This window comes from Capra hircus, chromosome 2 (assembly GCF_001704415.2).
Source record: "Capra hircus breed San Clemente chromosome 2, ASM170441v1, whole genome shotgun sequence".
NCBI lineage: Eukaryota > Metazoa > Chordata > Mammalia > Artiodactyla > Bovidae > Capra > Capra hircus.
Window position 1 is genome coordinate 117645545 of NC_030809.1, and position 26685 is coordinate 117672229.

At 41.3% G+C, this 26685-nt stretch overlaps 1 protein-coding gene and 1 non-coding gene across 8 annotated transcripts in view; both read left to right on the plus strand.

Moving 5' to 3' along the window:
• OSBPL6 (oxysterol binding protein like 6) overlaps positions 1-26685 on the plus strand; it is a 223533-nt gene that overhangs the window by 27677 nt on the left and 169171 nt on the right. The window lies entirely within an intron of this gene.
• Positions 14221-14293, plus strand: TRNAC-GCA. Its single transcript has one exon. It is a non-coding gene; the product is annotated as a tRNA-Cys (tRNA).

Consider the following 26685-nt stretch of genomic DNA (forward strand, 5'->3'; position numbering starts at 1 on the left):
CCCACTCCAGTATTCGGGCCTGGAGAATTCCATGGACTGTATAGCCCATGGAGTCTCAAAGAGTCGAACACAGCTGACCAACTTTCACTTTTGAGTACTGTGCCTTGATAGTTTTTTTGGGTTTAGATATCAATTTTGGAAGACTAATAAATATAGACACAATATGCCTTTTGTACACTGGATATATAAATGACCACTCTCTCCTGGGATGGAACAGAGGCTCAGACAAGGACTAGGGTGAAGATAGAACCAAGCCACTACGTCTAAATGGGGCATGACTACACGGATATAATGTTGGGTAAGTCTTGAATCACCTAGAAAATCCTGGGAAGGCCAGGCAGAGAACCTTTCTGTGTACAGATAGAGGAGTAGCTGCATGACTTTTGATATGGTTTCGGAGACTTTGGATAACAGTCTGTCCTGAAGGGCCAGGGGCCTTCAGTCTTAAGATCGATACCCACCCTTGTCTAGGGCTCACTTCCCAGGTCGTCCCTGGCCCGCTTTTCCCCTCAGGGCTCCTGCTAGCACGTGGTTGCTTCCAGCACCTGCGGCACACTTCTGACCACAGCCTCAGTCATTTGGGTAAGGAACCCCTAACCCTCCTGTATCCCTACAGCCCTGCTAGGGCTCGAGTCTTTGTCCTGCCCGCCCCACCCCCCCAACTTACCCTTCACATCCTCACCTTTGGGCTTTGGTCTGTCAGTGGCAGCCACTGGCCCTGACTCCCGACTCCCAACTCCTGTCCTGTCTTTACCCGACTGCCCACATTCCTGGCCTGGAGCCAGATAAGTCCTTTTCCTGCTGCTTTGGGAAAGTGGCATCTTTGTCCATTCTGGGAGTGCTGCTAAGGAAAGATACATCTTTGGAATACTAAGTTATTTATGCCTGATGCATTTTCTTCACAAAAGCATTGTTATAAATGGTGGTCAGAAGCTCTAGTTAAACTCTTGGGTTTAATGTATGGCCTGGGCTCCACCATTTATAACTTTTAGGGAAAAACATGTTTCCAGTTCACGTCATAGACTTGGCCCCACTCCCCTTGATAAGATGGGGGCTGCCTTGTAACAGCATGCAAAGGAGGAAAAATGTCGTCGTCAAATATTCATTAAGTTCCCACTTGAGCACCATGCTGTGGTGACTGCTGGATCTGTGGGCCTCTGCTGGGCCTGTTTTTATAAGCCATAATAAGGCTGCCTTACAAATTGCCCTCTGAACTTCAACGCACTGTAGAGCTTTCTCTGACATATCTTGTATTGTATTAATCGGGAGGATTAAGGCAAGAAGTGTTCCTAGTCTGAGAAAGTGCAATTTCAATTTAAATGTGTTTTTTTCCTGGAGCCTAAGTTCTTTTAGTCAGTGAGCCTGCACTAATTTGTGTGATTCTCTTGGGGGCCGGGGCACTCTTCTTACAGCTTTTTAAAATTAGTACTTCCTATTGGTTCCGTGTTTTCTTTCAAGTGAGGCACTCTTAGAATTATGTGGCATACAGTGATTTTCAAAAGATTAAAGCAATGTGTTCTAATGTGAGCCTTGTAACTAATTGCCTCAACTAATTATACATAAAGGACCAAGTCAGTAGTGTTAATAAGAAGTGACTTCAGAAAGTACGGTTTGACCCAAAGACTGAATAACTATTGCAAATAGTAGTCAGTGAGGTGGTATTCATTGTAGAAAACACCTTAGCTGGAAATTATTCATGTCGGTTTAAATTGGGTTTTCCCTGAGTTGTTACCTTTATACTTGGTTACTAGTTCCTTTTCAGTGAAAAATGTGCATCCTTTTGAATGTAAATCTTCTCGATTGCTCCTCTTCAGGCTCTTCTTCCATCCACTTAAAATATCTGTGCTCCCAGGGCAGTCTTAGTCTTAGGTCTTAGTCCTTCCCTATACTCCTTCCCTGTCTGACCTCATCAAGTTCTGATTACATGCTTGCAAGTTCCACACATATTTGTCTGGGCCGGGTATCTTCTGGATTCGAGGTGCATATATCCATGTGGAAAATCTTACAAGAATTGCAAACTTGTGTGTGCCCAGAACAGATCTTCTCTCCCAAATCTTCCCTCTCCCCACTCCCCTGACCCTGGCTTCTCAACCTGGGAAATGATCCATTGCAACCCCACATCCTGTTGATATCTTTCAGCCATCTCTCTCCATCCCCATCACCTTGCCCTTGTCCATGCCCTCATTGTCTTTTTCTTTGCAGTAGTGAAAATCTTGTAACCACTCTTCCCAAATCCAGTTTGCCTCCTTTCAAATTATGCACAGCTGCTAGGAAAATATTAAAGCGCAGATCTGATCAGGCCACGATCTGCTTTAAAGTGTGCAGTGATTGTTGTTGTTTGTTGTTTTAGTTGCTGAGTCATGTCCAACTCTTTTGCGACCCCCTGGACTGTAGCCCACCAAGCTCCTCTGTCCATTTGATTTCCCAGGCAAGAACACTGAAGTGGGATGCCTTGCCCTCCTCCAGGGGATCTTCCCCATCCAGGGATTGAACCCCCATCTCCTGTGTTGGTAGGCGGATTCTTTACCACTGAGCCACCTGGGAAGCCCGTGGCTGCAGCCTGTTGACCCTTCTAATCCCAGCTGCAGTGTCATTCCTCAGTGACATTTCCAAAAGTCCTCCCCAATTGGTTAGAGTCCCCTACTAAATATGCCAAGAACATCCTGTATTTCCTAGCATTCATCATAATTATAATTAAATGAGCATTCGTATAATTACTGTTTTGATGCCCGATTCTCTTACTAGCCTGTAAACTCCCTGAGAGCAGGGACCATGCCTGTCTGGCTCACCATTCACCATTCATTACAAATATTTGTCAAATGAATGTATAATGAATATGGTTGGACAGAAGCCACGGCATATGTTATGTGTATTTGTGGGAATATGGGGAATCTGATGTTCTAGGACTCAAATACTTCCCACTCCATCCTGAAGCAATACTGTGAAAGCTGATTGAGATCTTGTTAACTGTTCAGCTATTACATACGCTTTCCCCCTCTATTCTGGAAGTAGTCTGTCTGAATATCTGTCAGGGTTTTATCAGAGAAACAGAACCAGTAGGAGAGAACAGATTTATTGCAGGAATCAGCCTTCTCACGTGATTGAAGGGGCCAGCTAGGCAAGTACATCTGTAAGGCAGGAGGTCAGGAAAGGCAGGCTGGAGTTCTTGGGTTTAGGGCATAAGAAGGCTGCTGTTCACGGGCAGAATTTCTTCTTCAGGGAAGCCCCAGCTCCAACCTTCAGGTCTTGCGAGTGACTGGAGCTGGGCCACCCAGATTATTTAGGATGATCCCCCATACTTAAAAGTCAGCTGATTATGGACTTCAATTGCACTTAAAAAATACCTTCATAGTAATACGAGATTGGATTGAATAACTGGAAACTGTAGCCTGAAGCCAACTTGGTACATCAAGCTGACTCTCAAAGAAAACTTTGATACAAAGCACCAGTTTAAAACCATAACTAACTGAAAAAAAGAAACCCAAACAGACCGAACTTGGCATTTCTGGGATAGAGAATGGTAATTAAATATTTATTCATTGGGCTTGTTACTATGTAATTAATACCTGTTTTAAAGAAATTTTTACCTGTTCTGCTTATTCCAAATGACCTCATTACTCTGCTACCCAAAACAAGTTTGTTATTACGTGGTGTGAATCAATAATAAAATTCTAGGAAAATTGGCTGTTTTGTGTCTAACAAGTGGGCAACTGTGTCTCAGTCTTCGGTACCTTTTTATTTATTAAGACAGAAATTATTACTGAGTACAGAGCTGGGCAGTGGAGATACAAGGAGAGGCAGAATACTGCCCTGTATTTGGAGGCCTTCTTGAGACAAATAGGTAATCAAATAATTGCAGGCCTGGAGTTCAGTGAGGTTGCATCATGGAAGGCTAGGGAGACGTGGTTTGGTGCCACGCGCCAATCGTGGGGATCCTGCCTTATTCGACTGGATCCTCCCAGTTGAGGAGGAGCATGTTCATATTAGTTAGGAAGAGGAACGTGGTGTGGAAGATAAAGTGAGGGAAGGAGAGAATGTTAAGGGCAGGAGCCTGAACTAGAAGCTAGATTCTAGCACTAGCAGAGTTTTATCAGCTGAGGGAGGAGAGAGAAGATTTGAAGATGACTTTGTGGCTTATTGGTCAAAAGATGGGGTATCTGACAAGATTAGGTAGATGGAGATAGATGGTACCAGAGGAGGAATGGATGTTTATTTCTGAGGTGGGTAAAAAGACAAACGTTAACCGTTGCCACTAACTGAGCATCTATGCTCAGTCTGGTGAGTTATACCCATTATCTCATGCCGTTTGAGATGCCAGTGTGACCTATAGCCAGTGTGAGATCACTAAGGAGTATCCTGAACCAAGGGAGATATTTGAGGAAGATGCTTGGGCCGAAAATTCTTTTTTACGGCCTGTTTTTTTTTTTTCTTTTCTTTTTTTTTAGTTTTTTATTTTTTTAATTTTAAAATCTTTAATTCTTACATGCGTTCCCAAACATGAAAGGCTAGTATAGGTACTCCCTTTTGAAAGCTATCTGACAGTTGATTCTAAGAGGAGATCTGTTTATAATTAAAGATGAATGTCAAAACTAGGAGATTACTGGAAAAGAGAAAAAAAAGCTAGGATTTGTGAATGATTTCTGTGTTGTCTTACCACTCCCAAAGCACACTGAAAAAGAAGAGGTTTTTTTTTGGCACTGAACCTACCTCTGGGTACACAAAATTGTATTCACTGAATCTGCTTTCCAAAGACACAAGCTCAAGGGGCTCTCACAGATAAGATCTGGAAAAACTGGAGCATTAAAATAAATAATGTAGTAATGTATTACAAAGCATGAACTGAAATAAGATTTAATGAATCTATGTTGATCAGTAAATGAATGGGAATGGGGGAAAATAAGTTCTTACAGGAGAATGCCCACCAAAAAATATAGTAGGGTAGAAAGTAGGAAAGTCATCATTTGGCAAACATCACAATGATGATTGATAAAGCCAGGATTTGTCTGTGTGTGGGTGGAGGTTTGATGAAGAGTGGATACTGGCATAGTCTCAGTATTTTCCACAAAATACTCATTAATTACGAAGAGGGGAATGGAGACTTGATGGCGAAGTCTGGCAGACACAAACTTATGCAGGTGATCAAGGTTAGCACCATCGATGATGGGATGATCTGACATCCTTTGTCTCCTGATGTGATGCGCTGAGAACAGCATAGCATCATTTTAGGGGGTTTCTTGCTAGGAATACAAAGCCCGAATCCATGTTCACCTTGAATCCTCACAGTAGTTTGGAGCAGATGTTTTTATCCTCATATTACAGAATGGAAACTTGAAGTACAGAAGTTGGACAATTTACCCAAAATCAAAAATGGTAAGTGGAAAAGCCCGGTTTCAAAATCCCAGGTAAATTTATAAACTGTGGTGCTTCAGTCCTACTGTAAAGCCTGTGGGGGTTGTTAGTTCCATGACAGTTGGGTTCTGCAGATTGTACCTTACAGTCCAAGGGTGACATTTAGAGGAGTATCAATAAAGAGCTACAGATAGTGAATCTTATGTTGCTTATAACACTAGTAGTGAGGGGAGGGAAAGCTGAATTTTATGTCAGCATCTGAATGGCTGGTTCTTAGCGAGTAATTATTTATGATCAGCGTGTGTTGCTGCTGAAAGCCGTCTCATCAGACCCCTTTCCAGCAAGAGTTTCCTGAAACAGGAACTGATTATGCACTATTAAATCTGAGACCCATTTCATATTCAGAGGTTCCAGTGGTAAACCTCATATGTCAGGAGCAATTAGTGACCTTGTGACATGTCATCTTCAATATGCTGAACTGTGGTCAATAAATCCTAGCAGGATGGATGGAATTAAATAACTACCTCCACCATCACCCTAGTGCATCTGAGCAATGCCTTTTCAAGGCCACAAATGCAGGACATTCTCCTAACTAGTGTCACGAAGATTCAAAAAATGTGAGAATATAGTTAATTCTGAAAGTTTTCAGATTTTGAATGCTTAGGAAAGGGGACAGAGATGTTGGGCAGAGGATGAAGTCATACAGTATGGTCTGCAAGCAGATCATGGGGGCACTGCTCCGATGCACCTTCAACGGAATGATCACTGTGTGCTGAGGAAATCTGGGAATACAGATAATCAGAAGCCAGAATGTGACAACAGGCTTGGCCAGGACTTAAGAACTAAGTTCTGTTGTGCTAATTGACTATTTCAGGTTAATGGGAAGTGTGTAAGTTGGAAAATGAGTCAACTTCTAACTGGAATTTGATATCTGTTTATAAAATATGTTTCATATTCTTATTTTATAGAGAACAATGAAACAATGAAACCATATTTTTAGAAGTAAGACGTGATGTCGCAGAAGCATCGTCAGCTGAGTTGCATACACAGCCGGACTGTCTCTTGTAGTTCTGCTTCTGTTGCTGACATCAGGATTATCTCCTGAAATGGGATTTTCCTGTCGATTTTGGATTTTTTGCATGTTGCCTAGACACTCCATGGGAAAATGCAGTTACAGGAAGTTGCTAGCGTGCAGCTGAGCAGTGAAAGCATCTGAAAAGATTGCTCTTGTGGGATCACTGAGCTGTGTCCATTAAGCCAGGTTCTTGCCCCCAGAATGCTGGTTCTGTTATGGGCTTAGCTCAGAGGTAATTGACTCTTGAGCCCACTAAGGCAACTCAAGGACTCCCTGTGGTAAAGAAGCTCTTTGTCTTCCCTGCATTCTGGGGGTTGGCTGTTTCAACTAGACTATTCACATCGACTGTAAATTCTAACCACCACAAAACAAGCCTCTGGAAGTCCCACTTGTGCACAGCCAAGAGATTGCCACTTATCAAATGCCTAAAAATCAAGAGAAAAAAGAAAAGAGGAAATATAAACCTGAACAAAGATGAAGATAAAGAACTTGAGCAGCATTGGTGAAATTTAGGTGAGGCTGGGTTATTGCCAGCTATTTTAGGGTTGGGTAGAAGCATCACTCAAAAATACCTAATAAGCACATCTAATAAGCTTATTACAAGCATATTAGGTGCTACTTGAAGGAACTGCATTGTAAAGTGAATACATAACCTCTTAATAAGTGAGTCTGTCATTATTGAATGAACCTGACAGAAAGCACCCTGCATGGGTAGATGAGGCTGTGAGCATGCTGTTTTGGCAAAGTAAATTCTAAGATTATGTAGTCCTAAACCTATTTGTTGGTTATGCACAGAAGTGTGTGTTTGTGTTGTGAAATTTTCACCAGGTAATAAACTTCTAAACAGTCCCACAATGACAATAGCTGATATTTAGTTTAAGGATAAAAGTGAACACTGTTCATCAGTCAAGTGCAATGTATTCTTACAGAGATGTGGGTTGGGTTTTCAAAGGAGTGGCTGTGATTAGTGAATGATGCTCACAGGATAATTGATGCAGTCAACCAGCCATGTTTTGCGGGGTAGAAGGGAGCTGGTTTCACAGCTGGGAATACAAGCTTGAGATACTTTTACTTGGCAGAACAGGTAAAAATGAATGATTTTGCTTTCCTGGGCTCAGACCTGTATTGCCCAATGACCTCCCACAGGCACAGTATTTAGATTGTCCTCACTAGAGTAGACCACCATGGGGCCCTGTGTGTGAAAAATCCTCTTATTAGATCCCGCTCTCAGACCCCATGTTCTCTGTAGGTGTTGGCTTTTTGTTTGTTGGTTTTTTTTTTTTTTTCTATGGTGTACATTGAATTGCCGGGGAAAGAGCAAGATGTCTGCTGAGGAAATCACCCTCTTGGAGCCTATAACAGGAGAAGGTTTGTAGCATGTTCCCCACGAGGTTCTGATTCTGTGATTATGTCAGCGAGCAACCCTAAGCTGCAGCTTTCTCAGATACTATCTTGACTTCTAGGAATTGATGCTGGTGATGTCATTTTAATCTCTTGTCCATCCATCTACCTAAAATCCATAGATGTCTAAGGATCTTCTATATTTTAATTTGTAGAGACTCACAGATTACAAAGAGATTTAATAATCTTGGCCTAAAGCAAGTTTGCTAAAAAAAAAAAAATCTTGATATGCATGTAAGGTAATTACAATTCACTTTAACATTTTAAAACTAAATGTTATGGGAGGTGGTATTTTTCATGCCAGAAAAATAATTAAGATAGACTCTCCCCCAAGAAATAAAAATCACTCATAATCCCACTGTCCAAACTTGGTGTTAAATACTCAGATAACATTTGGTGTTTAAATACCCATATTTTCTTCCCTAGGATTTATATTCCTATATTATTTATTTATTTACAAAAATAGACACATGGTACTTTGTAAACCCTTTCCTTACCCCTTGCTCCAACCAGAGAAAATATCTGAACTGCTGTTCCATATTGCTGACTATATTTACATCATCACTTAGAATGCCTGTGAAGATTTGCTGGATGTAGGTTGTGTCCTGATTTTTTGCTATAATAAGCAATCCCATGATGAACATCTTTGTATACATGATTGGGCACTTGCTTGATTATATACTGATGATAAACTCTTAAATACAGAATTTATTAGATCAAAGCGGAACCTGCATTGAAGGCTTAGGAGACTTATTACTAGATAACTTTCCTAAACGTTTTTTCTGCTTCATTAGTAATCTGTCATGTGAAAGGTGATTTCTTATTGTTTTAAATTGCATCTTTGTTTTTCAAGCTGAGCATTTCTCTGCATTGTATTGGCCATTTGAATTTTGTGGTCAATTGACTAGTTTGCTTTATCCATTTTCTATAGGAGTATTCCTGTTTTTGGCTTATTATTTTGTGAGAGCACTTCATGTATTAGGGACATTGGATTTCTTCTCTGCATTCGCTCCACTCGATTGGAATTTTGATTGTGATTTAGTCAAATGTAACATTAATTTGGTGGATATGAGCATGTTTTTCAATGTTGTGTCTTGGTATTTGAGAATGATGTTTTCAATACTTATCTCAGGAAATTATAAAAAGTAAAAGGCACAGAGTTACTTTTTCCAGACCCTTCCATTTATAGCCTTGCCTCGGGGTAGAACTGTTCCTAAATCATTTGAGAAAACCCGAGTAGCTAAAGTGTTTTCACCAGCTAAGTGATCGGATTCCATCTGGTTGGTTTTTTAAGTGTTCATTTTGATGATTCTAGCACACTCACCTATTGTCCCTTCTCTAAGCTATATCTTTGGCTCTCTGAAATAGTCTTTCTCGTGGGTCCTCATAGCTTTGGGAGTCTGACAGTTTTATGATTATGCAAATGTTATTGAGATCATCTTGATGGATGCTCCCTGAGCCCTTGGCTGACGGCGCAGAGACTGCGCCTTTAACTGTCACGGGGTTGGCTAGTATGACCTTCACATCAGGCTGTGTAAAACACTCTTGCCAGGCATCCTAGGACAATTTGGAGCCGTTGCCTGGGCAACCTCACTTGCTTCTAATCGAATGCCCCAAGTCCCAGTGGGAATGCTACCACTGAAGGGAGGAAGTGAGCGGAAGTATTAATGCATTTGTCTGTTTTAGGACATTCTACTAATGTTGGGGGAAGTGAGGTTATGCCATGATCTCACATGAACTCAGGAGAGGGAGAGAACGAAGAAAAGAAAAGAGAATTGAGAGAGCAGGGACAGAAAGAGACGCTCGAAGAAGAAGGATGCATAGAAGTCAGTGACAGAAATCAAGGTAATAAATATGAGCAAATGGTTCATGCATAAGAAAACAGTATAGCTCAGATTGAGCAGAAAGGAATTCAGAATGAAGACCAGAAAGTTACTCTTAGGGGAAAAAATACATGGTCCATAAATGAATATCTGGGGAGAAAAAAGAATAGTGGAGACTTCTGGGAAGTATACAATAAAAATGTTGTTTCACTGAAACAGACTTGCCTATATGATGTATTTGGTCAGCTCTGCTTTAGGAACTCATATTGTTTTCTTTCCAGTACTCTCCATTGTACCTTGAATAAATCATGAGTGATTTTTCTGGAATCCAAATGATGCCACTCAGAATGATAGGGCATGATTTTACTCACTGCTTTCATGGATCAGAACCATCACAGACTGGAAACTAGTTTAGTTAAAGCAGGTTTTTAAAAAACAAAACACATCCACAGTATACCTGGATGGTTATTTTGACAGGTGGTGGTGTTTTAGCTGCTCGGATAAGCGGAATGCAGGCTCAGGCAAACAGGCATTGTGTGGTCCTGGGGAGAAAGCCTAGATGGGGATACCAGTGAGTTGACCGTTCTCTGCTCTCAGAATTGTCAGTCAAGTGCTTAATTCGTCCTTTTAAAAAAGTCCATGACTCATTTTTGAAATATCCAGACCTGCTCTTAAGAGCCCCCTTTTTGCAGATGTCAAACCAGGTGCAGGAGAGATGCAAATTTTACTCCAGTTGAAGCTAGCATATGCAGCACTTGATAAAATGTCCAAGGCTTACCTTCAGTCAGTGTTGAACAGTGACAGCATTTCAGGCCCTTGGTAAACAGAAGTTTTACTCAGATAGTTTCAAGAGATTGGATTTTGTAGTTCTGGATGAGGACAGGGTCCAGAGAACCCCCAGGTTCTCTGGAGCCAGCAACAGTGGAAACCATGACGATCTGTAGGTCAGAAGAAACAAGGGAGAAAGCGGTGTCTCTGGGACCCAGTGAGCGAAAGCTCTGGCCGTGAAACTGTAGGCGTGCAACAGCTACAGGCAGGACAGAAGCAGGCAGGGAGATGGGGGTGAAGGTAAATACCTTGACTCCCCTTTCCTCTCCTCTCCTATCTTCTCTGATCTGCTGGTATTTTTGTAGCGAAATTCATCTGGAAGGTAGTGGTAAGGGATCTTACCCAAGATCCCTTAGGTGATGCAGTCTTTGTGTGTGTGTGTGTGTGTGTGTGTGTGTGTGTGTGTGTGTGTGTGCGCCAAGTCTCTTTAGTCATGTCCAATTCTTTTGCAGTCCTATGGACTGTAGCCCACCAAGCTCCTCTGTCCATGGGATTTTCCAGGCAAGAGTACTGGAGTGGACTGCCGTGCCTTCTTCCAGGGGACCTTCCCAATCCAGGGACTGAACCTGTGTCTCCTGCAGCTCCTGCACTGCAGACGGATTCTTTAGCACTGAGCCACCGGGGAAGCTGTGACGCAGTCTGTAGAGGTTAGCTTCCTGGAACACAGAGAAGAGCAAGGAAAGACTGGATGATGGAAGAGCGGGGGAGGGGAGAATAACTAGCGCAGTGTGCAAATCTCTGTTCTCTAAGGCTAGCCTTTACCCTTTGAGAGCATAAGCATTTGGAAGAGAAGTTATTTATAAAGGATGTCAATTACAGGAGCTGGGCAGTGAAAAAGGAACACCAGTCAGTCTTAGATTCTCCCCAGGTAACTGCTCCCTTGTTTGTGCTACGTGGAGTCTAGTGCATATTCTACAGTTGCTGTGATTTCTTTAGGTGTGTCTTTCCCCCTCTAGACTTCAAACCCTTCAGATTGTGAACTTCGTTTTATTTGTCTTTGTCTCCCCAGCATCTAGCCAGGTGCTTGGCATTTGTAGGGAATTATGTCTTAAGTCAATGATGGAATGACTCTTCCTAGACTCTTTCAAGATAAATTTGAGTTCGATAGTGCTTTTCATAGTTAAATGGTTAATCATCTTTCTCCAGTGCTGGGTCTTCAGTAGTGTTCTTTTTCAGAGAGGCAGGGAGAATTCATGACTCTCGGTTCCCTACCAACTGAAGCTCCTGCATTGTTAGTGGCCACAGTGGAAATAGTTCTCCTGTCCTTGTGAGCCATACAGTAACAGTTTCATTGAACATCTCCTGTGTGACCAATGTGTTCACTGATTCTTGTTTTTCCAGTAGTCATGTATGGATGTGAGAGTTGAACTGTAAAGAAAACAGCACTGAAGAATTGATGCTTTGGAACTGTGGTGTTGGAGAAGACTCTTGACAGTCCCTTGGACTGCAAGGAGATCCAACCAGTCCATCCTAAAGGAGATTAGTCCTGGGTGTTCATTGGAAGGACTGATGTTGAAGCTGAAATTCCAGTATTTTGGCCACCTGATGCGAAGAGCTGACTCATTTGAAAAGACCCTGATGCTGGGAAAGATTAGGGGCAGGAGGAGAAGGGGATGACAGAGGATGAGATGGTTGGATGGCATCACCGACTCAATGGACATGGTTTGGGTGGACTCCAGGAGTTGGTGATGGACAGGGAGGCCTGGTGTGCTGTGGTTCACGGGGTTGCAAAGAGTCAGACACAACTGAGAAACTGAACTGAAAGCCTTTGACTGTGTGGATCACAACAAACTGTAAAATTCTTAAACAGATGGGAATACCAGACCACTTTACCTGCCTCCTGAGAAATCTGTATTCTGGCCAAGAAGCCAGAACAAGAACACTTAGAACAAGATGTGGCAAACGGACTGGTTCAAAATTGGGAAAGGAGTACGTCAAGGCTGTATACTGTCACCCTGCTTATTTAACTGATAGGCAGAGTACATCATGAGAAACGCTGGGCTGGAGGAAGCACAAGCTGGAATCAGGATTGCCGGGAGAAATATCAATAACCTCAGCTTTGCAGATGACACCACCCTTATGGCAGAAAGCAAAGAGGAACTAAAGAACTTCTAGATGAAAGTGAAAGAGGAGAGTGAAAAAGCTGGCTTAAACTCAACATTCAAAAAACGAAGATCATGGCATCTGGTCCCATCACTTCATGGTAATTAGATGGGGAAACAATGGAAACAATGACAGACTTTATTTTTTTGGGCTCCAGAGTCACTGCAGATGGTGAGTGCAGCCATGATATTAAAAGATGCTTACTCCTTGGAAGAAAAGCTATGACCAACCTAGACAGCATATTAAAAAACAGAGACATTACTTTGCTGACAAAGGTCTGTATAGTCAAAGCTATGGTTTTTCCAGTAGTCATGTGTGGATGTGAGAGTTGGAATATAAAGAAAGCTGAGCACTGAAGAATTGATGAGTTCGAACTGTAGTGCTGGAGAAGACTCTTGAGAGTTCCTTGGACTGCAAGGATATCAAACCAGTCAATCCTAAAGGAAAGTGAAAAGTGAAAGTCATTCAATCACATCCAACTCTTTGTGACCCCATTGACTATACAGTCCACGGAATTCTCCAGGCCAGAATACTGGGGTGGGTAGCCTGTCCCTTCTCCAGGGGTTCTTCCCAACCCAGGGATCGAGCCCAGGCCTCCAGCATTGCAGGTGGATTCTTTACCAGCTGACACAAGGGAATACTGGAGTGGGTAGCCTATCCTTTCTCCAGCGGATCTTCCCGACCCAGAAATTGAACTGGGGTCTCCTGCATTGCAGGCAGATTCTTTGCCAGCTGAGCTGTTGAGGGAAGCCTAAAGGAAATCAGTCCTAAATATTCATTGGAAGGACTGATGCTGAAGCTGAAACTCCAATACTTTGGCCACCTGATGTGAAGAACTGACTCCCTGGAAAAGACCCTGATGCTGGGAAAGATTAGGGGCAGGAGGAGAAGGGGACGACAGAGGATGAGGTGGTTGCATGGCATCACCAACTTGATGGACATGAGTTTGAGCAAGCTCCAGGAGTTGGTGATGGACAGGGAAGCCTGGCGTGCTATAGTCCATGGTGTCGCAAAGAGGCAGACATGATTGAGCAACTTAACTGGCTGATATTAAGTATGAGACCATTACCCATAGAACATGTATGGGGAACAGTCTAAAACTGGATGAGGCTTGAGCGTGGTGGTGCCAATCAAATGCAACAGGTTTAAAGAGAAGAGGGGTCAGCAGTGTTCCATTATAGAGTAAGTTAAATCTGAATTTGACCTTAAACGTATGTATAACATTAGTAAGCAGAACGAACTTGCCCTGCCATATATCAAGACCTGTTATGAGGATATAGAAATTTAATGTGGTGCTGGCATTGGGCCAGGTACTGACCAGTGGAATAAAATTAAAACCCCAGAAAATACTGTATTAGTCTGCTAGCACTGCCGTAACAGAACACCGTAGACTGAGTGGCTTAAACATTAGAAATTTTTTCCCTCACAGTTCTGGAAGCTGGAAGTTCAAGACTGAGGCGATGCCGGGTTGGTTTCTGGTGAGGAGTTCTCCTTGGGTTGCAGATGACAGCCTTCATTACTGTGTCCTCACATGGCCTTTTCTCTGGGCGTGTGCTTCCCTGGTGTCTCTTCTTCTCATAAAGACACCAGTCCTGTCGGATTAGGGCCACACCCTTATGGCCTCATTTAACTTTAGTGACTTCCCTGGTGGCTTAGAGGGTAAAGCATCTGCCTGCAATGCAGGAGACCCAGGTTCGATCCCTGGGTCAGGGAGATCCCCTGGAGAAGGAAATGGCAACCCACTCCAGTATTCTTGCCTGGAAAATCCCATGGACAGAGGAGCCTGGTAGGCTACAGTCCATGGGGCCGCAAAGTGTCGGACACGACTGAACAACTTCAATCATCCATTCACATCCTTAAAAGACCTATATTGAATTACAGTCACACTTAGGATTTCAACATAAAATTTTGAGAGAACACAATTCAGACATTATCACATGCCTACAGACAGGTTTACATCTTTGGTATATTTCAGATTAGTGGGAAAAAAGAAGGGCTATTCAGTAAACAGAGCTGAGAAAAAAAAACTTATCCTTAGGAGAAAAGATGAAAATAGATCCTTACTTCATACCCTTCCAAAAAAATAAAAAATCAACTCCAGAAGGATCAAAGTCTTAAATACCAAGAAAAAAAACATAACTTTAAAATTTCATAGTTGGTCATAAGAAGAAATTTCCTAAGGTGTTTTTGACTTTTAGTCTTCAAAGAAGGAGACTTCTTCAGACACAAAAAACACTTACTATAAAAGAAAGGTTGACAAGTTGGATTACGTTAAAATAAAATCTAACTAAGCATTATTGAAATTATATGATGCCTATTATTTGCGTCAATATAATTGGTGGGAATGGAGAGGAATAGAGGTATAGATGAAACAAAATTGGCCATGAATGGATCATTTTTGAAATTTAGTGTTGGGTTTATGGGGTTTATTATACCAGATACACAAAAGACGAAAGGATTAGTAGAATATACAAAGAAGTCCTACCAATCAGAAAGAAAAGCATAAAGATAAATACAGACAAGGATATACATATGGCCAAGAAATATACCCAAAATGTTCAACAACATTTATGATTTGGAAGGAAATATGACTCAGGGCCTCAATGAGGCACCATTTTATACCTACTCGATTGGAAAAATTAAAAGGGGTGTTAATGTCAAGTGCTAGGGTAGATGGTGATCCAGAGGATCTCATACCCTGCTAGTAAATTGGTGCAACTACCTTAGAAGATAGTTCTGGTGTTATCCCATAAAGTTGACCACATTTCCAACATTTTGCTTTCAGGTATATATGTAAAAGAAATTCTTGCACATATATACAGAAATATTTATGGTGGCAGAGTACACAACATCAAGACCTAGGAAAACCCCAGTGTCTCTGGACAAGAGAGTAGATGAGTAAACTGTATTATATTCACCCTGTGGGAGACATGCCATAATCAAAATAAAGTATAATGAAAGGGTTGCAACATAGATGTTTTCACAATATAAGATGAAAAAATTCTAAAAATATTACATATATTGCCTTTTCTATAAATTTAAAAGCAACTAAAATCATAAGCATAGTTTTTAGAAATCCATGTAGATGAGATGATAATACATAGAAAGGAAAGCAGTAGAATGTTGAGTACAGGATTCAGGCTGGTTGTTATCTCAGGAGGCTGAGACTGGAAGGGCTATTGAGTAGGTATTAATAAGTTATTGTCACAGTCTAATTTTTGATTCGGGTGGTGGGTTCATGGTTCCATATTACAACATTAGATGTGAAGGATGAGTGAATGAGGGAAGCCTGTGTGGCCCAGAGATATGAAAGTGTTCCATATCAAAGATAGTGATTAATCCAATTCTGTGCAATTGAGGTTGAATTAAAAAAGAAACAAGGATTAGAATGAGTGGAAAGGGAATAGTAGCATAGTACGTTTGTCACCAGGACTTTGGAAATTGTACATTTTGCATAGGAGGATAACAGGGTTCAGGCTAAATAGCTATTATAAAGAGACTGCAAACAAAACTAACTGCTCATACAAGACAGAAGGTCTGTCTCCCACTTTCTCTTTCTCATTCACATACTAATCTAGATCATTGCCATTCAGTAAAAATGCAGTGTGAGCCACATATGTAACAATATTAAATTTCTTAGTAGCCATGTTAAAAAAGAAATAAGTGAAATTGGTTTCATAAATATACTTTACTTAATGTAATAAAAATATTATTCCAGTATATAATCAGTATAAAATTTATTAATGAAATAGCTTAAATTTTCATCTTAATAAGTCTTCAAAGTCTTATATATATTTTATCCTTGTAGCACATATCAACTCAGACACTAAATTTTCATCAGAAGTACTTGGTCAGTGTTTAGAGTTCATAAAATATATAATTGAAAAAAGTAGTTTCACATACCCAAGATATTCTTAACATAGTTAAAAGTTTTCCATTAACTGAACCAAATATTGGTACTTAGGTAATTAAAGTTCACTAATATTAAAGATTCAGCTCCTCAGTCTCACTAGCCACCTTTCAAGTGCTCAGTAACCACACGTGGCTAGTGGCCACCCTAACGAAAGAGCAGTTCTGGTTCGTTCATTAGCACGATGTCCTCCCCTAGATGGCCCAGCAGCTTTAATATCACCTCGGGACTTTCTAGAAATGCAAATTGTGAATCTGAAATTGGAGACTGGCCCAACACTCAGACTGTGAAGAATCCACCTGCAGTGCAGGAGACCTGGGTTTAATCGCTGGGTTGGGAAGATCCCTGGAAAAGGGGATTGCTACCCACTCCAGTATTCTTGCCTGGAGAATTCCATGGACAGAGGAGCCTGGCATGCTACGGTCCATGGGGTCACAAAGTGTGGGGTGTGACTGAACGTCTAACACTTCCAACACTCTGGGCTTAACAAATCGTGCAGGTAATTGAGATGTACTCTGAAATTTGAAAACCACCGACATACAAGCCATTTAGAGACTAGTGCTTTATACCTTCTTGTTCTCCAAATCACTTATAGCATTAACTTCATCTACAGAGTAGAAACTAGCTGATTAGGGTCACTTTTGCACCCTACCTGTGGCAAGGCTGGGAGCTGGGGAGAGAAAATAGAGTGGGCAAGCAATTTATTTTTTTAAAGGCCTAATTGCACACATCCTTCTGCTCAGATTCCGTTGAGTAGAGAGAGCTGGGTGGCCATGTCTAGCTGAAAGGGAGGCTGGGGATTGTAGACAGGCTGGCTGCTGCTGGGTGATTTGTGGCCGTGGAGTGGTAGAGGGAGTTCTGTTTCTATAAGAAAGGAGGAGAGAATGGACACTGAAGGAGGCTTGAAGTCTCATCGCAGAGGGGTACAGTTTGATTTATTTTGCATCCTAGGACTTAGTCTAGGTTTTATTATTTCATTGGCATATTGGGTGGGTTCCTTAAGTCAAATAGACGAAATACGGAAGCATACAGTGCCTCGGGAAATAGTAAAGGCGCTATGGAACTGAGGGATATAGGTCAGACAGAGAAGGAGAAATAGTGCATGATATCCCTTATAAATGGAATCTAAAAAGAAATGACTGGAAAAGGAAATGGCAGCCCACTCCAGTGTTCTTGCCTGGAGAACCCCATGGACAGAGGAGCCTGGCAGGCCATGGGCCATAGGGTCGCAGAGAGTTGGACCAAGCACTCAAGCACGAAAAGAAATGATACAAACGAACTTACTTATAAGACGGAAAGAGAGTCAAAGACTTAAAGTATGAACTTATGGTTGCCTGGACATATTGCCATATTTAAAATGGATGACCAACAAGGACCTACCATATGTAGCACATGGAACTCTGCTCAATGTTATGTGGCAGCCTGGATGGGAGGGGAATTTGAAGGAGAATGTATACATGTATATCTATGGCTGAGTCTCTTTGCGGTTCACTTGAACCTGTCACAACATTGTTTGTTAATCAGCTATGTGCTGTGCTGTGCTTAGTCGCCCAGTCACGTCCTACTCTTCATGACCCCATGGACTGTAGCCCGCCAGGCTCCTCTCTCCATGGGGATTCTCCGGCCAAGAATACTGGGGTGGGTTGCCATGCCCTCCTCCAGAGCATCTTCCTGATCTAGGGCTCGAACCCAGGTCTTCCACGTTGCAGTCAGATTCTGTAATGTCTGAGCCACCAGGGAAGCCCAAGAATACTGGTGTGGGTAGCCTGTCCCTCCTCCAGGGGATCTTCCTGACCCAGGAATCAAACCGGGGTCTCCTGCAATGTAGGAGCTGCCAGGGAAGCCCCTAATCAGCTATGCTCCAATACAAATTAAAAAGTTTAAAAAAAAAATAAAGTTGCTCTGAAATATGTGTAAACTTGAAAGGTGCCAGGGAGCGTATGAGTCACTAAGATTATCCTTGACCACTCCTTTGAAGTGGAAAAGGCTTCGTGTGGCACACTGGTGGAAGGAAAAACTTACCCTTAGGTATGATTGTTCAGAGAATGAATATATAATTGTCCCAATTGCATCCTGTAGAGATAATTGCTATTAACACTTGGGAGTGTCCGCTACCTAGACTATAAAGATTTTTAATGGAATTATGCTTTCTCGCTCTTTCGTAATCTGCCTTTCCCGTCTAACTCATAGCACGAGTACATTTTGTACCAGTAATATAGATCTGCATTGTTGAAGACTACATAGCATCCTGTAAGTTAATCATTTCCTGTTGTGGGAATATTTCCATTGCTTGTACTTTCTGTTTTATAATTAGCACCACAGTGAATATCTGTGTGCATTTCCACCTACAACAATTCACCCATCCGTGGTCCTTTCCCCACCTCCTCACCATCTATAACATCCTGTTAAGTCTCTGTAAATTGAATAAGCATATTTAATAAATTTAAACAAATAAGAGGTTAATCTTTGTTCAGATTTACACATCTTTGACATCCGTTTTAGAGTTTCTCAAACTGCTCCTGTCGCCTGTGAACTGGACACTGGTGTTCTGGAGTTCACAGCCTTAAACTGGGTAAAACAATAGTTAACTGTTTCTCACTTCACACACAAAATAAATCACAGCACAGCTTTCCTGTATTTGAAGTTTTTCCTGTATGTTTTTCTTAAATGTTTACCGTGTTTTGCTGTTTGCCTATTCTCGAATTTACCCTAAGATAACTTGGTATCGCATAAAGATGTATATTACCTTTAGATTTATTTTATCGGTACTTTATGGTGCTTTCGCACGAGTACCTTCACTTCAAAGAGATAAGTTTGGAAACCTCTAATCCAGGAGGCATAGGGCACTGTGACTAAGGGCAGGGGAAGGCTCCAGATTCCAAGGACTTGTATTTGAATCCTAGCTTTCCCCTCCCAGCTGTGTGATCTTGGAAAAGTTGTTGAATCTATCAGAGCCTCAGTTTCTTCATATGTAAAAATGGGATATAGTATTTATGTTATAAGGTGGTTGTGATGGTTAAATATGAAGATTAGTAGTACCCTGTCACAGCTCACTAAGCAATTATTAGCTACTATTTTTATTTTCTCATAGAGGAGGAAACTGAGTTACCTAGCTCATTACTCTCAGAGTTTAAATAATGTATTACATTTGCTTTTTGTTTCTATTGTCTTAAATCACATGGGGGCATTGTTCTTTATATCCAGGACGCTGAGTGTCTACTCAGCCCAATACTTTTTTCTGGATTAAGAGCTTCAGACTGGTCTTTCAAAACTCGCCCAGCAACACCCCTCTTTAGAACCTTTCCCTTCAGTGTAAGGGAAGCAGGACACGCCCCTATGCCCCAGGTCTTCTTGTTCAGCTGCTGTGAGAAGGTTCACAGTGACTCAGCACTCCTGTTTTTTTTTAACTATCAGATAATTTTTAATTGCAACTAACATTGGATAATAAATCATTATATAAGAAAGATTTCCTAAAGACTTGGCTAGAAACTGTCATGGTGTACTGCCTGGGATGTATTCATTTTCATAACATTAGGAATTGTAAATTTTTATTTTTCACATTTTATAATTTTTCAAGCAACCTAAAGCAGCTGATTCAAGAAACCTGTTTAATAGTCCGAGTGTAAAAATAACAAGACTTACTTCTTCAGTCTTTAAGTTTGGAATCAGGGTCTTCCCTTTAAGAAAAAAATTGAGAAAATACTCAAAAGAAATCCTTGAATTAGCTTCAGAAGTGAAATACACCATAGAAGTGAAATTTAGAAATCAGATAACAACCACTTCCGTTGAATTTGTAGTTCTTGTCAAATGGCCTTGCTCTCTGAAAGATTATAGCAATTTCCACATGGCGCTAGTGGGAAAGAACCTGCCTGCCAGTGCAAGAGATTAAGAGACATGGGTTCGATCCCTAAGTTGGGAAGATCCTTTGGAGGGGGACATGGCAACCTCTCCAGTATTCTTGCCTGCAGAATCCTTGTGGACAGAGGAGCCTGAGGGACTGTGGTCCATAGCGTCACAAAGTCAGATGCAACTGAAGTGACTTCACACACACACGTGAAAATAACAAGACATACTTCTTTTGGAATTAGGGCTCCCGCTTTAAGAAAAATGAGGAGAAAATACTCAGAAGGAATGCTTGGAACGAGGCTTCCTGTAGAACGGCCTTGCTCTCTGAAAGTTTGTAGCCGTTCCCATCTGTTTTGCTTGGCCTTATTCTGCCATGGCTGCTTCCTCTGAATTGGTCAAGGCTTCTCAGTGGGGTGTGAGTTTCAGCGTTAATCCATCTACAGTAACTGGAATTACTGTGGACATTATTGTATACTCTAGTTGGTTCTTAGAGTGTTTGGTGTCAAATTAAAAACTTGATCAGAAGCCCGAGCTCCTAGTTTCTCTGGCATTTTCAGAGCAGACCTGGGGTATCCCTAGTCTGGGAATGTAAGGTGGCGATGCTGGGGCGGGGGCAGTGGCAGTTGGATGTGCAGTAGTCGTAGCGTGAGTTCTAACATCATAGGAGCTCTGGTCATGGACCAGCTATTAAATCTCTCTCTTTACCCATCTTCCATAGCAGTACCTACCTCATGGGTTGTATATATTAAGAAAGATGATCTACTTATGATGAGATTATTAGCACAGTATCTGGCACATAGTAATTCCCTTATGATTGCTATTAATTAAGTGGTATTATTATTCACAATAATTGAGATACTGAAAATACTCTTGCTGGCACACTATTTAATATGTTGAGACAGTTCCTTAGTGCCAGCCAGTCGTCTTCTTTTCCCTATAACTCTATTAAGCTCTTGAATAATCTAGTCATAAAGCCTTAAAAACTAATATTTGTTCAGTATTACATTAATAGGAGAAAATGGAAATATTTTCCTGACAGTTCTTAATGTTAACTACTGCGTATGTTTGAAGTCATATAATTTACTCAGTTTCTATGGTGTATGTCGTAATATGACTTCAGAAAGTGAAATGGTAATGATAATGACAACAGCAATAAACATCTGAATTAATATGAAGAGAATGCCTATGCCATTCAGGTTAACATTGTTGAAGATTTCATAAGTTGTGAGTTGTCAAGCTTTGCTGGTTGATAAGTCTTTAAAATAAATACTGTTTCAGGTTGTAGTATAACTCACCAGCTTATTATCAGTATGATAGCTAGACAGACAGGTAGTCATTTAAAAAAATTTTTTTGTTTTGAGATAATTACAGGAAGTTGCCTAAAAATGTACAGGGAGGTCCTGTGTATCTATCTCTTAGGGACGATCTTACATCACTATAGTATAAAACAAAACCAGGAAATGACATTGATGGCAATCCACAGAGTTTATTCATATATGCAAATATCAATAATTTTCCAGTCTATAACTTGTCTTTCCCTTCACTTCAAGGGGTCTGTAGAAGGAAATGGCAACCCACTCTAGTATTCTTGCCTGGGAAATCCCAAGGACAGAGGAGCCTGGCAGACTACAGTCCATGGGGTCACAAAGAGTCGGACACGACTTAGTAACTAAACAAGGAGTCTGTTATAGAGCAAACATTTTTAATTTTGGTAATGGTCAATTTATCAGCTTTTCCTTTTTATAATATAGGGTTAAGTTTCTCAAAAGGTGGTCTGCACATCACCTGCTTTGGAATCATCTGAAGTACTTGTCACAAAGCCCATTTGCTTGGGCCCCACCCCAAATGCTCTGAATCAGATTCTCAGGAATGGAGTCTGGTCGTCTCTTTATTTTCTAATTTTATTTATTTTCTAATTTTGTTTTTACTTTATTTTACTTTACAATACTGTATTGGTTTTGCCATACATTGACATGAATCCACCACGGGTAGTCTCTTTAATTTAAGAAGCTCCTTAAACCTGAGAGCCACTGATTCAGAGTTCGGCCTTGGGTTTTTTCCTTTTTGCTCTAACTTGTCTACGGGCTGTCCATTCACTCCTACCTCGTATATTATCAGATGTGTGTGGAGAACTCCTGCACAGCCTCCCTAATGAGCTCCAGGATTGCTGCCTTGCTGGGTACTCTCTGCCACTGTACACAGGAAGTCTTTAATAAATAGAGTATTAGATAGATGGGCCGCTGTGAGTAAGATGTAGTAGAATAAAAACCATCCTAGGAAATGGCAATCTACTCAGGTATTCTCGCCTGGAAAATTCCAGGGACAGAGGAACCCGATAGGCTACAGTTCATGAGGTCACAAAGAGTCAGACATGACTGAGCACATTATAATTTTATAATTATTATTTACAGATTGTCTGTCAAAAAGCCTAGGCACTGGTCTTGGTGTTTGAAATTACTTAATTACATAATATTTGGGGGGGGGAGATTAGTTATAGAGATCTATAAATGGATATTTTATGTATATATATAGACACACACACATATGTACATAGTCTTGGGGTTATTTGCCTAACAGAAGCAAAAGATATTAAGAGGCAGCAAGAATACATGGAAGAACTAAACAAAAAATATCTTAATGACCCAGATAACCACGATGGTGTGATCATTCACCTAGAGCCAGACATCTTGGAATGTGAAGTCAAGGGGGCCTTAGGAAGCATCATTATGAACAAAGCTAGTGGAGGTGATAGAATTCCAGTTGAGCGCTAGTGGAGGTGATGGACTGCAGTTGAGCTATTTCAAATCCTAAAAGATGATGCTGCGAAAGTGCTACACTCAATATGTCAGCAAATTTGGAAAACTCAGCTGTGGCCACAGGACTGGAAAAGATCAGTTTTCATTCCAATCCCAAAGAAAGACAATGCCAAAGAATGCTCAAACTAGCGCACAATTGTACTCATCTCACATGCTAGCAAAGTAATGCTGAAAATTCTCCAAGCCAGGCTTCAACAGTACGTGAACCATGAACTTCCAGATGTTCAAGCTGGTTTTAGAAAAGTCAGAGGAACCAGAGATCAAATTGCCAACATCCGTTGAATCATCAAAAAAAACAAGAGAGTTCCAGAAAAACATCTATTTCTGCTTTATTGATTACGCCAAAGCCTTTGACTATATGGATCACATCAAACTGGAAAATTCTGAAAGAGATGGGAATACTAGACCACCTGACCTGCCTCCTGAGAAATCTGTATGCAGGTCAAGAAGCAATAGGTAGAACCAGACATGGAACAACAGGTTCCACGTTGGGAAAGGAGTACATCAAGGCTGTATATTGTCACCCTGCTTATTTAACTTATATGCAGAATACATCATGTGAAATGCCAGGCTGTATAAAGCACAAGCTATAATAAAAATCGTCAGGAAAAATAGCAATAACCTGAGGTTATTGAGATATGCAAATAACACCACCGTTATGGCAAAAAGCAAAGAAGAACTAAAGAGCCTCTAGATGAAAGTGAAAGAGGAGAATGAAAAAGATGGCTTAAAACTCAACATTCAAAAAATGAAGATCATGGCATTCAGTCCCATCACTTTATGGCAAATAGATGGGGAAACAGTGGAAACAGCGACAGATTTTATTTTCTTGGGCTTCAGAATCACTGCTGATGGTGACCGCAGCCGTGAAATTAAAAGACGCTCGCTCCTTGGAAGAAAAGCTATGACCAACCTAGATAGCATATTGAAAAGCAGAGACATTACTTTGCCAACAAAGGTCTGTATAATCAAGCTACGATTTTTCTAGTAGTCATGTATGGATGTGAGAATTGGACTATAAAGAAATCTGAGCTCTGAAGAATTTGATGCTTTTGAACTGTGGTGTTGGAGAAGACTCTTGAGAGTCCTTTGGACTTCAAGGAGATCCAACCAGTCAATCGTAAAGGAAATCAGTCCTGACTATTTATTGGAAGGACTAATGCTAAAACTGAAGCTCCAATATTTTAGCTACCTAATGCAAAGAGCCGACTCATTAGAAAAGACCCTGATGCTGGGAAGGGTTGAAGTGGGAGGAGAAGGGGATGCCAGGAGATGAGATGATTGGATAGCATCACTGAGTTGATAAACATGAGTTTGAGCAAGCTCTGGAAGTTGGTGATGGACAGGGAATCTGGCATGCTGCTGTCTGTGGGGTCTCAAAGAGTTGGACACAACTGAGCAACTGAACTGAACTGATTTGTACCTCCTCTTCCATTCATTGGAGCAGATAATTTGATGCACATTTTATTTGGAGAAAAATTTATATCACTTGGTATCTGTATTCCTGAGGCTTAACAGCATAATATTTAGATGTTTGGTTGCTGTTTTTAAAAATTTAAACTGGTTCAGTTCAGTTGCTCAGTCGTGTCCGACTCTGCAACCGCATGAATTGCAGCACGCTGGGCCTCCCTCTTCATCACCAACTCCTGGAGTTCACCCAAACTCTTGTCCATCGAGTCAGTGATGCCATCCAGCCATCTCATCTTTGGTCGTCCCCTTCTCCTCCTGCCCCCAATCCCTCCCAGCATCAGAGTCTTTTCCAATGAGTCAACTCTTCGCATGAGGTGGCCAAAGTATTGGAGTTTCAGCTTTAGCATCATTCCTTCCAAAGAACACCCAGGACTGGTCTCCTTTAGGATGGACTGGTGGGATCTCCTTGCAGTCCAAGGGACTCTCAAGAGTTTTCTCTAACACCACAGTTCAAAAGCATCAATTCTTCGGTACTCAGCTTTCTTCACAGTCCAACTCTCACATCCATACATGACCACTGGAAAAACCATAGCCTTGACTAAATGGACCTTTATTGGCAAAGTAATGTCTCTGCTTTTCAATATGCTATGTAGGTTGGTCATAACTTTTCTTCCAAGGAGTAAGCGTCTTTTAATTTCATGGCTGCAATCACCATCTGCAGTGATTTTGGAGCCCCCAAAAATAAAGTCTGACACTGTTTCCACTGTTTCCCCATCTATTTCCCGTGAAGTGATGGGACGAGATGCCATGATCTTCATTTTCTGAATGTTGAGCTTTAAGCCAACTTTTTCACTCTCCTCTTTCACTTTCATCAAGAGGCTTTCTAGTTCCTCTTCACTTTCTGCCATAAGGGTGGTGTCATCTGCATATCTGAGGTTATTGATATTTCTCCCGGCAATCTTGATTCCAGCTTGTGCTTCTTCCAGTCCAGCGTTTCTCATGATGTACTCTGCATAGAAGTTAAATAAGCAGGGTGACAATATACAGCCTTGACGTACTCCTTTTCCTATTTGGAAACAGTCTGTCGTTCCATGTCCAGTTCTAACTGTTGCTTCCTGACCTGCATACAGATTTCTCAAGAGACTCCTTTATTTTTTAAAATGAAATTCTCGTGTGTTTTCTTCTGAATTATTTGCTTATGTTTCTAGCTGTTGCAGTCCCTTAAAAATTAAATTGTTCCTTTAAGATTCTAGGACATTCTGGAACAGGTCTCATGCTAAAAGACAGCAGCCAAAATGATGAAGCTGTTTCTTGTATCTTCATCTTGGAAGAAAGTGATAAATTTAGGGAACAGTTCTTAATGATGTTTATATCTTCAGACAGAGTCCAGAAGGCAAGAAATTAAAGCTAATGTTGCCTTGGTTGTGGAGCTGGATCCAGTCATCACCATGTTAGAGAGCAGAGATAACTGTGGGTCATGATGTACATACATCCTGTCATAAGGAATATTATGTGCTGTTCTGTCATGATACCATCTTCCTGCATGTGCAGCTCTCAGGGGAGTTTGATGTCAGAGAGGTTTGAGTTCCATGTGGGCCAGCTAACCCTGGTGACTAACTTCAGATGGCCATGTCACTAATATGCGCTGTGGGATACACAAGGAGATCAAGTGATAGTGTGATTGGTGAACCTTAACAGAGATAATTCTGATCAGTAAGTCATCTCTGAAGACTGATGCTGGTAGGAATATATTAAGGATGGTGCAATGAAGAATTGATGCTTTTGAACTGTGGTGTTGGAGAAGACTCTTGAGAGTCCCTTGGACTGCAAGGAGATCCAACAGTCCATTCTAAAGGAGATCAGTCCTGGGTGTTCTTTGGAAGGAATGATACTAAAGCTGAAACTCCAGTACTTTAGCCACCTCATGCAAAGAGTTGACTCATTGGAAAAGACCCTGATGCTGGGAGGGATTGGGGGCAGGAGGAAAGGGACGACCAAGGATGAGATGGCTGGATGGCATCACTGACTCGATGGACGTGAGTTAGGGTGAACTCTGGGAGTTGGTGATGGACAGGGAGGCCTGGCGTGCTGCAGTTCTTGGGGCCGCAGAGTCAGACACGACTG